Source organism: Bubalus bubalis, chromosome 7 (genome assembly GCF_019923935.1).
Source record: "Bubalus bubalis isolate 160015118507 breed Murrah chromosome 7, NDDB_SH_1, whole genome shotgun sequence".
Taxonomy (NCBI): Eukaryota; Metazoa; Chordata; class Mammalia; order Artiodactyla; family Bovidae; genus Bubalus; species Bubalus bubalis.
The window spans coordinates 43,841,222-43,854,134 of NC_059163.1; the positions used below are offsets into that span (position 1 = coordinate 43,841,222).

At 37.1% G+C, this 12,913-nt stretch overlaps 1 pseudogene; it reads right to left on the reverse strand.

Moving 5' to 3' along the window:
* Positions 1-833: 833 nt before the first annotated feature.
* LOC102402468 lies at positions 834-2,002 on the reverse strand (annotated as a pseudogene).
* Between the last annotated feature and the right edge of the window lie 10,911 nt (positions 2,003-12,913).

Consider the following 12,913-nt stretch of genomic DNA (forward strand, 5'->3'; position numbering starts at 1 on the left):
CAAGTATAAGGTATTCAAGGCATTGTGGGAATAATGAGATTTGAAATATTTACTCAGGTATGTCAATGATCACAACCCAGAGTCTAGAAGGATCGGTAGGAATTCCCTGAGAAACTAAAATCATGGCAAGCATTTCAGGCAGAAAGGATATTGTTTTAATTGTTCACGAGAGCATTTAACACTGTCTCCTATTCAGATAAATACAAATAGTTCAGTGTGGACAGACTGACAGACATGATTTACAAAGACTGACAGACAACACAAGAAAATAGAGGTCAGAATGTGAAGGGCTTTGTATTTCCCAGTAAGGAGGCTGGGTTTTTTCTTAGCTGTATCACTTGAAGAATGTTAAGCAAAGGAGTCATAACGTGAATCAGATTTATGTTTTATGCGGCTGTAACACTAGCTGTAATATGGAGAATGGATAGAAGAGGATTTAGGTAGGAAACACCTGTGCTTGATCAAGCAACACTATGCATTTTGCATTTAGCCTTTAATCTTAGGTCTTTAATCTTTTCCATTGGCCAGGCACCTTGTGTATCTTACCTCATTCAGTTCCCATAAAAGTTGTATGAGTTAATTATTATCAACCCATTCCTAGTAAGGAAACTGAAGTGTAGAAAGTTAAATGAGATGTTAAGAAAAATGGACAATTTTGACTTTGTATTTTTTTGGTATTCATTTGTATTTTTTTATTCTCCCACAAGAATCATATAGGAAATATTCATGTTTATTATCTTTTTATAAGTTGAAGTTTATAATTAATCCATCTCTGTAAAACCAAAGATAAAGCTTCTTTTTAAAATAACTATCAATTTATTACAAAGGTTGATTTAGACATCAGCAATGGTGACTTCCACCTGGACTCCTGGCTCAGTACTGATGGAAGGGATCTGCTTGACAACCTCAGAAAGACCCTGCAGATCAATGAGTCACTTGTGGATCTTTATGTGGAATCAACCCCAAGTCTTAGAACCTTCACCACAAGGAGTTTCCCTTGTAGTCATTCTCAGTTTTGGTAGGCATCCAAACAGATCCTTTCACTTTGAGATTCTTTTCCCTTGTGCCTCTGATCAGGTTAGCATATACCTTCTCCAGAGACTTCACATTGGGGCTGGTGAGAGTGCTCCTAATCCAGTGAACCTCTGGCTCTGCTGGAGTCTTGCTGGTATTTTTAAGGGCCAAGTCTGTGGGGAAGCTTCCTGACCTACTTGTTCCTGGGCAGAACAAACAGCCATCAGTCAGGAGCAGGAACAGGCAGCATTGGGCCTCACTTCAGCAGCAACCACATTTTCCTCAAAGAGAGAAAAAGCTTGTTGATTTTACTTGGAATAGTTCAAAAATAAAACATTTTTCTCTTGTAGAGTATCTTATCTTTAATAATTTCATAAAACTAATTAATTAGCATGTTATGTAGCATATATAGTTAACATACATACATGTCTGCCTATATCTGTGGATATTATTTCTTTTTTTAATTATTTATTTTGTATTGGAGTATAGCTCTTTAACAATGTTGTGATAGTTTCAGGTAGACAGCAGAGGGACCCAGTCAGACATATATATGTATCCATTCTCCCCCAAACTTCTCTCCCATTCAAGCTACCACATATAACACTGAGCAGAATAGGACCTTATTGGTTATCCATTTTAAATACAGCTGTGTGTACATGAGGATCCCAAACTCCTGAACTATCCCTTCTCCCCATCCTTCCTCCCTGGCAACCATAAGTTTGTTATTTAAGTCTGTGAGACATATATGTATATATAATTTGATAATATAACATTATATGTATACATAATTCATATACATACATGTATGTACATATCTGTGAATATTATTTCTACAACAATTACCTCCACCACCACCAGTAAGTACCAGACTAACCTTGTCATGTTCCACAGACAAATAAAAATAATAAGGGTGGAAAAGACTTTGAGAGGGACATTCAGCATCAGCTATTTTAATATAAGCATTATAAACCCTTTGACCTTTTGCCATGATTAATGTTCAAAGTAAGCAATATTTTTTTAAAACTTTGGATTATTAGAAACAAATTTTTATTTAAATGTTGTGAATCACATTCTGCATCCCTACTTTGTGAAGCTGTTTTTGTCTTACTAAAATATCTGAATTAAAATGTTCTTATTCTTACCATTTTTAAACTCTTAATGCAAAACAAAATTCTAATACTGCCTTAAAAACTGATTTCTTTACAAAATTAACATGAAATTGCTAAGCAATGCCTGAATTAACACAAATCAGAGTGCATTACATGGCATTAGCAGCTAATTTATTGAAATCATTACGTCTGCTGTTAGAGAGCACCATATGCCAACTCCAGAAATAACAAGCATTCAGAATCAGGGTCATTGCCTTTATATTTGCATATGTGGTACATTAATTGATCTCATGTGCATATTAAAATTAAAACTGCATTTTTCTCCAATATTCCCTAAGAAGTTTGGTTAGCATTATGTTATTAAGGCAAATGTTTATTTCTAGATTATTTCTTTTGCCTATGTAAATTAACTTACACAAATCATTATTAGTTACGTTTCCTTATTTTCCATGGGCTTCCCAGGTGGCTCTGTGGTAAAGAATCCACCTGCCAATGCAAGAGACTTGGTTTATTCTGTGCTATATTCTGTGATATTGAACTAAATGGATGAGATATGCAATTGTTAAAATGCAGAGCTTTCTGATCTTATACATTTCATTGGCAGGAAAGTGGCGGGTATCTCATGATATGACATATCACCCTCTGAATCAAATTTCAGGGTAACCTATAGAAAACCAATCTATAGTTCCCCCATTCCTAAAATGAATTAAAAATTTCTAACTTGAAACATTACACTAGTAAGGCTACTTCAGAATGTATGTGTGTGGTTATGTATCTCTGTGTCTAACTGTTCTGGGGCTGCTTCATATAAAAATTACATGAGAAAATAGGGAATATCCTAATCAAATAGTTAAAAAGGAAAGAGATCCACTAACTTGAAGAGAGGTGGCACTAGTGGTAAAACATCGCCCTGACAATGCAAGGGACGTAAGAGATATGGGTTCAATCCCTGGTTCAGGAAGATCCCCTGCAGGAGGAAATGGCATCCCACTCCAGTATTCTTGCTGGGGAAATTCCATGGACAGAGGAGCCTGGAGGTCCCCAGTGCATGGGGTCAAAGAGTCGGACACAACTGAGCATCTGAGCACAACATGAAGGAATATTTTCCCTAATCATAGGAAATTAAATTTTGAAATAAACCTACATATTGGGGGAAAATCTTCAGCAATTCAAGTTTTGTGTTTTGTTTTTTTTAAGCCTAAGAGAATAGGTAAAACTTTTACTGAGCTTGACCTCAGAGATGAAAATAATTATCAGACATTATCTTATAAAGAAAACAAACAATCTTTAGGTTATACACACAGTAGTAGATTGATTGACAGATAGACAAGTAGATTTTTTTTTAAATAAAGAAGCAATCTTAATTGTAGAGAGGCAGTTATAGATATTGGAAAGCATACAATCTTCCTGTGTGTCAGGAAACCTGAATTCAAAGAGTTATTCATTTTCCAAGAGCATCAGCTTCATATGAAAGTATACAGTTGAAAACAGTCTCTAACGTTCAAATGTTAATGAAATTAACATTTCTCTTCAGCTTTTAAATTCTGTAAATAAAGCCCACTATATCCAAAATGACAAGTGAAAAAATCAATGACTGGAGTCTTAGGTGATCATGAGATTTATAAACTTCAAATTGAATAAGTTACATAATAGAGCAAAGAATTGCCCTTTCCTTTCTCTCATGTACTCCCTTGTTTCATCCTCCTATTTAGCCATTTGTTAATCTAATAGGACAAAGTCTTGTTCACTGATTGGGCCATGTTGCTAAAAAGTAATCTTTTTCTTGATGTGGCCCCGATCTTCTGCTAATTTTCATATCTTAAGATGAAAGTTGAGGCAGGGACCCTTGGGTAACATTTGACTTTTTCTTTTTCCTTTTCTTTTTCTTTTTTTTAAGTATAATTGATTTACAATACTGTGCTAGCTCCAAATGTATAGCAAATTTATTCAGTTATACATACACAGGTCCATTCATGTTGCTGCAAATGATATTATTTCATTCTTTCTTAAAGCTGAGTAGTAAGTATTTCATTGTACATAATGTGCCACATCTTCTTTATCCATTCACCTGTCAGTGGACATTTAAGTTGCTTCCATGTCTTGGCTATAGTAAATAGTGAACCTATGAACATTGGGATGCACATATCTTTTTTAACTAGAGTTTTCTCCAGACTTATGCCCAGGTGTGGAATTGCAAGATCATAAGGCGGCTCCATTTTTAGTTTTTAAGGGACCTCCATACTGGTCTCCACGGAGAAGGCAATGGCACCCCACTCCAGTACTCCTGCCTGGAAAATCCCATGGACGGAGGAGCCTGGTAGGCTGCAGTCCACGGGGTTGCTGAGGGTCAGACATGACTGAGCAACTTCCCTTTCACTTTTCACTTTCATGCATTGGAGAAGGAAATGGCAACCCACTCCAGTGTTCTTGCCTGGAGAATCCCAGGGACAGGGGAGCCTGGTGGGCTGTCATCTATGGGGCCACACAGAGTCGGACACGACTGAAGTGACTTAGCAGCAGCAGCAGCAGCATACTGGTCTCCATAGTCGCTGTATCAATCTGTATTCCCACCAACAACCTAGGAGAGTTTCTTTTTCTCCACACCCAAACCCTCACCAGTATTTATTAATGTAGATATTTCAATGTTGGCCTTTCCAACAGATGTGAGGTGATATCTCTATAAAGTTTTGATTTGCATTTCTCTAATAATTAGTGATACTGAGCATCTTTTCATGTGCCTGTTAACAATCTGTGTATCTTCTTTGGAGAAATGTCTATTTAGATCTTCTGCCCATTTTTTGATTGAGTTCTTTTTATGATCTTATGCTGTATAAACTATATGTATATTTTGGAAATTAATCCCTTATTGTTAGCAAATATTTTCCCCAAGTTCGCGGGTTGGCTTTTTGTTTTGTTTACAGTTTTCCTTAATGTGAAAAAGCTTTTAAGTTTAATTAGATCCCATTTGTTTATTTTTGTTTTTATTTCCATTACTCTAGGAGATGGATTCAGAAAAATATTGTTGTGATTTATGTAAAAGAATGTTTTGCCTAAGTTTTCCTGTAGCACTTTTATAGTATTAGGTCTTACATTTTGGTCTATAATCCATTTTATTTTCATGTATGGCATTTATGTTTATGAAGGCAATGGCACCCCACTCCAGTACTCTTGCCTGGAAAATCTCATGGACGAAGGAGCCTGGTGGGCTGCAGTCCATGGGGTTGCTAAGAGTCGGACACAACTGAGCAACTTCACTTTCACTTTTCACTTTCATGCATTGGAAAGGGAAATGGCAACCCACTCCAGTGTTCTTGCCTGGAGAATCCCAGGGACGCGGGAGCCTGGTGGGCTGCCGTCTATGGGGTCTCACAGAGTCAGACACAACTGAAGCGACACAGCAGCAGCAGCAGCATGGCATTAAAGAATGTTCTGATTTCATTATTTTACAGGTAGCTATTCAGTTTTGCCAGCACCACTTATTGAAGAGACTGTCTTTACTCCATTGCATAGTCTTGCCTCCTTTGCCTTAGATTAACTGATCATAAGTGTGTGGGTTTATTTCTGGTCTCTATCCTGTTCCATTGACCCATATGTCTGTTTTTGTGCCAGTACCATACTGTCTTAATTACTGTAGAATTGTCATATTGCCTGAAGTCAGGGAACATGATTCCTCCAGCTCTGTTCTTTCTCAAGATTGTTTTGGATATTCAGGATCTTTTGTGTTTTCATACAAATTTTACAATTATTTGTGCTAGTTCTGTGAAAAATACCATTAGTAATTTAATAGGGATTACACTGAAATTAAAAGATGGTTACTCCTTGGAAGGAAAGTTATGACCAACCTAGATAGCATATTCAAAAGCAGAGACATTACTTTGCCAACAAAGGTCCGTCTAGTCAAGGCTATGGTTTTTTCAGTGGTCACGTATGGATGGACTGTGAAGAAAGCTAAGTGCCGAAGAATTGATGCTTTTGAACTGTGATATTGGAGAAGACTCTTGAGAGTCCCTTGGACTGCAAGGAGATTCAACCAGTCCATTCTAAGGGAGATCAGTCCTGGGTGTTCTTTGGAAGGACTGATGCTAAAGCTGAAACTCCAGTACTTTGGCCATCTCATGCAAAGAGTTGACTCATTGGAAAAGACTCTGATGCTAGGAGGAATTGGGGGCAGGAGGAGAAGGGGATGACAGAGGATGAGATGGCTGGATGACATCACCGACTCAATGGACATGAGTTTGGGTGAACTCTGGGAGTTGGTGATGGACAGGGAGGCCTGGTGTGCTGCAATTCATTGGGTCACAAAGAGTCAGACACGACTGAGTGACTGAACTGAACTGAACTGAAGAATCTGTCGATTGCCTTAGGTAGTACGGTCTTTTCTTTTTTATTAAAGACCACGCAAGTACTTGGCAGATCTCATCATATGTGATTTTAATTAAAACTTCATAATGAGATGGAGCTAATATAAAATTCATTTTATTAAAAATAAAAATTCATAAAAATTATTTTCCTTATTAGTGTTTAGGTAATTCCACATGCTTCAATCTACATTTGCACGTTAAACCCATGCAACAGTCAACAGTTACCTTGCCACAAAAAGGAAGGGATATTTTATTCTCCATTCATTATTTTTCCCGGAAGGTTAACATCCTCAAAATCCTTGTAGGTGGAAGATTATCAAGAAAGGATTTAAGAACATGTTGCCACACAGTTTTGTAATACCTGTCCTTTAAGAAAATCTCTTAATTCATTACATATTTGTGTTGTTCTTGTTTCATCTGGTGAACATAATGTGTCTGTCTTCTTTGGTGGCAGCCAATCTGGTCACTACTCCATGACCACAGGTCTTGGCATGGAAACCAGTGTGGTGCAATCAGTGCCCCTAGCCATATTTATTTGTTCATGGTAGGCGTGTATGTCAAGATAGATTAGAGTTCTTCCCAACAGGCAGGAGCTCTCTCCTAGGGCCACAATATAAGGTAGAGTTAACTCTAAGAATTTAGGGCCACTAAATATGAGAGATAACTCACTTTCTATAACAGATAAGACTCTATCTAAGCAGAGAATTGGACATATGAGAATCACTCAGAGAGAGTAAAGTCTTAGAAGCACTGGGTCACTTAGAATCCCCAGAAGCCCACTGGGGCCTGTATCTGTATCTCTTCTTTGGATTAACTAAACTATATCAATATTCCTTTATCACACTTACTTTTTTGCTTAAATTGGTTTAGATTGTATTTTTGGCACTTGCATCTAAAAAAAAGTTATATCATTAAAAATTTTTAATTGTCCCCTTTTTTTAATAAAATGTTTATCAGCCATTTCATTTTTAATCCTATCCTTTCATATCCTATAGCATTTTCCCCCAGTTGTAATGTTTAACACTTTTGCTGAATTTAATAAATTATGAGATTTTTTAGTATTTGGTATGCATTGCATAGTTATTTTCAGCTATATGCACTGAAATCACATTTTCTCTTGTCAATCACTTTTTAACTTGTTTTTATTCTTTTTTTTAATTTTATTTTATTTTTAAACTTTACAATATTGTATTGGTTCTGCCATATATCAAAATGAATCCGCCACAGGCATACACGTGTTCCCCATCCTGAACCCTACTCCCTCCTCCCTCCCCATACCATCCCTCTGGGTCATCCCAGTGCACCATCCCCAAGCATCCAGTATCGTGCATTGAACCTGGACTGGCGACTCATTTCATATATGATATTATACATATTTCAATGCCATTCTTCCAAATCATCCCACCCTCTCCCTCTCCCACAGAGTCCAAAAGACTGTTCTATACAACAGTGTCTCTTTGTTTGTTTTTGAAAATAAATATTATAAAAACCTTTTTGGTTTTCAAGTCTATAAAAGGATTTTTTCCTTTAATTCTTTCTTGTTCATTTAGTTTATCTTTGGAGATCTGTGTAAATACTGTAGAAAGAGGCTTTAATTTTTTTATAATAAATAACATATACATATATGGGGATATTTCTTTGGTATTGACTTTAAATAAGTGAATCACTTTTCTTTATGAAATAACATTTAGAAATTCTCTCAAGATACCTTGTTTCAGTTATTAGAGTCAGAAATTTTATTAAATTCTCCGGTATCTCAAAAATCCATGGAGTGTTCAGTGAAGAAATATGAAAGTGCATAAATCCATAAACCTTCTGAGACTGGCAGCAGAGAAACATCAGCAGTCAAAAGATTAGAATGAATTTTGGGAAGAAAGAAGACTGATGGGAGTATCTTGATGGATATATTAGAATAAAAGGAGTTATTGCTCAATATATTCAACAGGAAAAGTTGCAGTGGAGCTAGGAGCGATTTTGCAGAGTGCTGCTCCTGCAAGTTAGGCGCAAAAGAAGAGAGGGTGTGGAAGAAAGGGCAGCAGTCACAATGATTGATGGAGAATCAATCTAAAAGACGTGCGTGTTCAGGCCACCCCCATTCCTGTGCATTAGGAAGTGCTGTTTGCCTCAGTGTCAGATATAGATTGAGAGATACACTGAGGAAGATCCATGGCTCCCAGACTGAGGGTTTGTTCACATTAGTCAGACTGGCCTTGTTTTGGTATTTGAATGTGTCTGGATTCTTAACAGAGTGCATGCTTCATATCATGCCCTGGAAATATCATAATAAATTCTCAAAAAGCACATATATACACACACTGGAAACATCTCTTTTATTCAAGGAATAGGCTTATCTTATAACATCAGAGGAAACTTCTGCTAGCCACATACTTAAATGAACTGACCCTTTATTTTATGCTCGTCAGTGACCAATTAGGGAAAAATGGATATTTTAGAAATTTAGTACCTCAAAAGGGAATGGGTAAAAATAAACAAATGAGACAAATAATACTGAAAAAAAGAGCAGTATAATTCAGGTTACAATTATACTTGTTATGACAGGTTATGACCAGAACATAAACAAACAATAAACTACTTTTAATTAACCTGTTTAGAATTTACATAAGATATTGTTTCAATGAAATATAAATGGCCTGTTATGAATTGGGGTTAATAATTTATTGAATATAAAATTTAAAATATGATTACTAAAAACTGAATCCAGTGATTTGGAAGATAAATTATTTCAGAACATAGAACTAAAAAGACAAACAGATGAAAACTGGTAGAGAAAATATTCACAACTCATATTTCCATATTCTTCCACAGGAATAATTGTGAAGTATTCAAATACCAGAAAAAATAGCAGGGGGGTGGGAAAGAGAGGAAGAAATTATTAAAAAAAAAAAAAAAGAAAAACAGAAAGGAAAATTTCAGAGCTAAAGTTACAGACATATGGCCTTGATTAATTTTCCAGAGATAAAAAGCAAATCCTCTACCAGGAAATGAGAATAATTACAAACCAGATTTCTCACAGCTTCACTGGAAACTAAATGACAATATATTTCATCTATAGAAATTGAACAAATAAAATGTAGAAAGTTTGCCTCCCATGTATCCATTCTGAAGGAGTAAAAAAAAAAATCAACTAAGGAAGTGTCAAAAGAGATCAAAGAAAGGAGTAGACAAGAAATACCCAGAATGGCAACCATCTAGCAGGCTTAAGGAAGGGTCACCTTTTGTTAATATTAGAGCGTTCAAGAAACAATTAGAGATTGATTTTACTGATTTGAAGACAGCATATAACTCCTGGGACCAAAAAAACAGCAACAATAGAAAAACAACAACAAAAACAACAAAAAGAAAAACAGAGAAAGGTAAGTAGAAAATCCAAGAGACAATATAGAGTTCTAAGTAAGATAGTATAAAGCAAACTAAAATATGAAATGACTTTAAAAGATGAATAAAGTGTAAAAAAGAGAATGTTTTGTCACCTTGGGGTTTTCCCTTTCTAGTTGCAAAAGCTGTGACATTGAGCCATGGCTTCTCTGATGTTCTACCTGTTTTGCAAATAAATAATATTGATATAACCTAATTATGACAAACACTACGCATCAGCCTGAAATTTTCAGAGTCAAGCTGTAGTCAAATCAAGGAAGTCTGTAATATTATGTGATCATAGAAGTCTGAAGTACACACATGATATAAATAGTTGAACACATAAACGAATGCAGACAGAAGTACAAAGTAGAGAAGGAAAGGAGGTAGGAAGAAAGTCAAGAGATTCTGAGATTGATGAATCAAGAAAGAGAGTTTCAAGTACATTATCTAAAATTATATAAATAATCATTAAAACTAATACTTACTATAAAACATGGAAAAGTGGGAGGGGGAGAGGAAGAAGTTTAATTGAAGTCAGTCTCCAATAAATGGAGTCGGATAACACTTATCAGTTCAGTTCAGTCACTCAGTCATATCCAACTCTCTGTGACCCCATGGACTGCAGCACACCAGGCTTCCCTGTCCATCACCAACTCCTGAAGCTTACTCAGATTCATGTCCATCAAGTCAGTGATGTCATCCAACAATCTCATTCTCTGTAATCCCCTCCTCTTGCCACCTTCAATCTTTCCCAGCACGAAGGTATTTTCCAACGAGTCAGTTTTTCCCTACAGGTGGCCAAAATTTGGAGTTTCAGCTTCAGCATCAGTCCTTCCAATGAACACTCAGGACTGATTTCCTTCAGAATGGACTGGTTTCATCTCCTTGCAGTCCAAGGGACTCTCATCAGTCTTCTCCAACACCACAGTTTTAAAACACCAATTCTTTGGAACTCAGCTTTCTTTATAGTCCAACTCTCACATCCATACATAACTACTGGAAAAATTATAGCTTTGACAAGACGGATTTTGTCAGCAAAGTAATGTCTCTGCTTTTCAATATCCTGTGTAGGTTGGTCATAGCTTTTCTTAAAAGGAGCAAGCATCTTTTAATTTCATGATTGCAGTCACCATCTGCATTGATTTCGGAGCCCAAAAAATAAAGTCGTTCGCTGTTTCCATTGTTTACCCATGTTTGCCATGATGTGATGGGACTGGATGCTATGATCTTAGTTTTCTGAATGTTGAGCTTTAAGCCAACTTTTTCACTCTCCACTTTCATGTTCATCAAGAGGCTCTTCAGTCCTTCACTTTCTGCCATAAAGGTGGTGTCATCTGCATATCTGAGGTTATCGGTATTTCTCCCGGCAATCTTGACTCCAGCTTGTGCTTCATCCAGCCCAGCATGTTGCATGATGTATACTGCATATAAGTTAAATAAGTAAGGTGATAATATACAGCACTGAAGTACTTCTTTCCCAGTTTTGAACCAATCCATTGTTCCATGTCCAGTTCTAACTGTTACTTCCTGACCTGCATACAGATGTCTCAGAAGGCAGGCCAGGTGGTCTAGTATTCCCAACTCTTGAAGAACTTTCCACACTTTGTTGTGATCCACACAGTCAAAGGCTGTGGCACAGTCAATGAAACAGAAGTAAATGTTTTTTCTGGAACTCTTGTGCTTTTACGATTATCCAACAAATGTTGGCAATTTGATCTCTGGTTCCTCTGCCTTTTCTAAATCCAACTTCACCATCTGGAAGTTCACAGTTCAAGTACTATTGAAGCCTGGCTTGAAGAATTTTGAGCATTCTTTTCTAGCAAGTGAGATGAGTTCAATTGTGTGGTGGTTTGAACATTTTTTCTCATTGCCTTTTTTTGGGATTGGAATGAAAACTGACCTTTTCCAGTCCTGTGGCTACTGCTGTGTTTTCCAAATTTGCTGACATATTGAGTGCAGCATTTCCATAGCTTCATCTTTTAAGATTTGAAATAGCTCACCTGGAATTCCATCACCTCCATTAGCTTTGCTCCTAGTGATGCTTCCTAAAGTCCATTTGACTTTGCATTCCAGGATGTCTGGCTCTAAGTGAGTGATCACACCATCATAGTTATCTGGGTCTTTCTTGTATAGTTCTTCTGTGTATTCTTTCCACCTATTCTTAATGTCTTCTTCTTCTGTTAGGTCTATACTGTTTCTGTCCTATATTGTGCCCATCTTTGCATAAAATGTTCCATTCAGTTCAGTTCAGTCACTCAGTCATGTCCGACTCTTTGCGAACCCATGAACCCCAGCATGCCAGGCCTCCCTGTCCATCACCAACTCCTGGAGTCCACCCAAACCCATGTCCATTGAGTCGGTGATGCCATCCAACCATCTCATCCTTTGTCGTCCCCTTCTCCTCCTGCCCCCAATCCCTCCCAGCATCAGGATCTTTTCCAATGAGGCAGCTCTTTGCATTGGGTGGCCAAAGTACTGGAGTTTCAGCTTCAAAATCAGTCCTTCCAATAAACACCCAGGACTTATCTCCTTTAGGATGAACTGGTTGGATCTCCTTGCAGCCCAAGGGACTCTCAAGAGTCTTCTCCAACACCGCAGTTCAAAAGCATCAATTCTTTGGTGCTCAGCTTTCTTTATAGTCCAACTCTCACATCCATATATGACCACTGAAAAAAACATAGCCTTGACTAGATGGACCTTTGTTGACAAAGTAATGTCTCTGCTTTTTAATATACTAAGTTGGTCATAACTTTTCTGCCAGGGAGTAAGTGTCTTTTAATTTCATGGCTGCAATCACCATCTGCAGTGATTTTGGAGCCCAAAAAATAAAGTCAGCTACTGTTTCCACTGTTTCCCAATCTATTTGCCATGAAGTGATGGGACCTGATGCCATGATCTTAGTTTTCTGAATGTTGAGCTTTAAGCCAACTTTTTCATTCTCCTCTTTCACTTTCATCAAGAGGCTCTTTACTTCTTCTTCACTTTCTGCCATAAGGGTGGTGTCATCTGCATATTTGAGGTGATTGATGTTTCTCCTGGCAATCTTGATTC